At 45.8% G+C, this 2,588-nt stretch overlaps 1 pseudogene; it reads right to left on the bottom strand.

The window, feature by feature from the left end:
• Positions 1 to 889: 889 nt before the first annotated feature.
• Positions 890 to 1,966, bottom strand: LOC103217048 (chloride intracellular channel protein 1 pseudogene; annotated as a pseudogene).
• Positions 1,967 to 2,588: the final 622 nt, after the last annotated feature.

Here is a 2,588-nt window from a genome sequence, read left to right as displayed (position 1 = left end):
TGAGGCAGGAGAATCACTTGAACCTGGGAGACAGAGGTTTCAATGAGCCAAGATCATGCCATTGCACTCCAGCCTGGGCAACAAGAGTAAGACTCCATCTCAAAATAAATAAATAAATAATAAATAAGGAAGAAGAAGAAGAAATTTGGAGTTATAGACCCCCTTTGTGAGAGGCTTTGGACAGATATAGACTCTCTGGCCTGTTTAGGAAAAGAAGGGAAATCAGTTTCCTACTGCTTAACAGATGACTACAAACTTAATGGTTTCAAACATATTATCTTCAAGTTCTACAAGTTAGGAGTCTTATAGAACTAAAAGTATCAGCAGAACTATGTTCCCTCTGGAAGGTCTAGGGAGATTCTGTCCTTGCCTTTTCTAGCTTACAGAGCAAGCTTGTCCAACCCGCAGGGCACACGTGGCACAGGATGGCTTTGAATGCGGCCTAACACAAATATGTAAACTTTCTTCAAACGTTGAGATTGTTTTTTATGCGATTTTTTTAAAGCTCTTCAGCTATCATTAGTGTTAGTATATTTGATGTGTGGCCCAAGACAATTCTTCTAATATGGTCCAGGGAAGCCAAAATATTGGACACCCCTGTTCTAAAGGCTTCTGACCATCCTTGGCTCATGGCCACATCACTCAACTTCTGCTTCCAGTCTCACATCTTCTTTGCCTCTAACTCTCTTGCATCCCTCTTTTACCTGTAAGGACCTATATGATTATACTGAGCCTGCCTATATGATATAATCCAGGATACTCATCTCAGCATTCTTTTTTTTTTTTTTTTTTTTTTTTTTTTGCGTAAAAACACTTGATTTTTATTCTGTATTTTATTATTGAAATATGTTGTCCTACCCATCCCACCCTACAATAAAAATCTCACTCAAGCCCCCCATTTCTTTCCCTCATCCCCTCTTCCACCACACTATTCCGGAACAAGTGATCCAGGATTACCTGACCACTGGCCATTTTGGAGTGTGTCCGTTGGGTAGCAATGTGGAAACCACCAGGGCCTTTGTGAAGAAAATGGAGGGGGTTGAGGGAGTCCCAGGAGGGGCTTATTTGAGGGCCTTGGCCACTTGCTCATAGGCGAGCTCGATCTCCTCATCATCTGGACAGGTGGAAACGAATTCTTCCCGCGGGTAGGCATTGCTCGAATACCGATGCGCTCCCCGGAAGGCCTCGGGGATGGTGAATCCCCGGTACTTCTTACACACCACCTGTACTATGTGTAACTTTGGCAACAGGTTGCAGTCAGCCAGGGTGAGCTCGTTGCCATCCTGAAACTTCCTCTGAGAGACACCTTCATCTTCAGCACTGGTTTCATCCACTTCTTCTGGGAGGGAGGATGTTAAGTAATTGTCTAAAACCTTCAGGGCTTTCAGGAGTCCCTTCTCCAGATTATCATTGAGTGCTGGGTTTGAATTCTTGATGTAGGCAGAAAATTTGGCAAATATGTCCAGCCCAGCAGTGTTGGACTCAGGGTTCAGAGCTGCTAGCTTGGGGTACCTGGGAGGGCACAACACTGCCTCCAGAAATTCCTCAATCTTGTTGGTGTCTGTGTGCACTTCAGTGCCATACAGCAGGAATGGGAGCTGCCCTCCTGCACTGCTTCTGCACTGCACAGCTTCTGCACTGTCTCGGTCCGCCTTTTGGTGTCAACGGTGGTAACATTGAAGATGACTCCCTTGAGCCACAGTACCATGAACAGTCTCTGGGAGAACAGGCAGTTCCCAATCTTGGCCCCATCACTGCCAGCCTTCATGAACAATTCGACCTGCGGTTGTTCTTCAGCCGTGGTTGCGTCGGGGACCAGGAAGTGGCCGTCGCTGGGGGAACTGAGAGGGGCTGGGGCCAGGGAAGGCAGGCCTCACACTCAGGGATTCTCTCCCCTAGACCCAGGGCTGTCCCTTCAGCGCAACATAAGCTCAATCAGACCCTATTTGCTCCCAAACTCGGCCTCCTCACCAGCCCAACGCACCCCACACCCAGCTCCTCCAGCTCGTCCCCTCCCGGGCTGAATCAGAGAGCCTCAGCATTCTTAATCACATCTGTGAAGTAATTCTTTGCCGTGTAAAGTAATAATGACGCATAAATTCTGGGGATTAGGAGGTAAATGTCTTTAGGGAGGAAATTGTGTCACCTAGCACAGAACATAGAGTGAGAATTAAAAATGTTTCAATTTAACATCTGTTGGGGATGGAATGTTTCTGTAGCCCCCAAATTAATATGTTGAAATCTCAAACCTTAATATAATGGTGTTAAGAGGTGGGGTTTTGGCAGGTAATTAGGTCCTGAGGGGAGAGCCCTTATGAATGATTTCAGCACCCTTATAAAGGGGTTCACAGAGAACTCTCTCATCCTCTTCTCACCATGTGAAGATAAATGAGCAAACAGCCACCTGCAGCTCAAAAGAGAGCCCTCACCACAACCGAGCCATGCTGGTGCTCTGGTCTTGCACTTTCAGCCTCTAGAACTGTGAAAAATAAATTTCTGTTTTTTATTAGCTACCCAGTCTATGGTGCTTTGTTATAACATCTCAACCTAAGACAATAATTAATTCAGGTCTTAATTGTTTGAAATAG

The sequence above is a fragment of the Chlorocebus sabaeus genome, chromosome 10 (genome assembly GCF_047675955.1).
Source record: "Chlorocebus sabaeus isolate Y175 chromosome 10, mChlSab1.0.hap1, whole genome shotgun sequence".
NCBI lineage: Eukaryota > Metazoa > Chordata > Mammalia > Primates > Cercopithecidae > Chlorocebus > Chlorocebus sabaeus.
The sequence above is the reverse complement of the archived record's forward strand: the minus strand, read 5'-3'. Positions and strand labels throughout refer to the sequence as shown.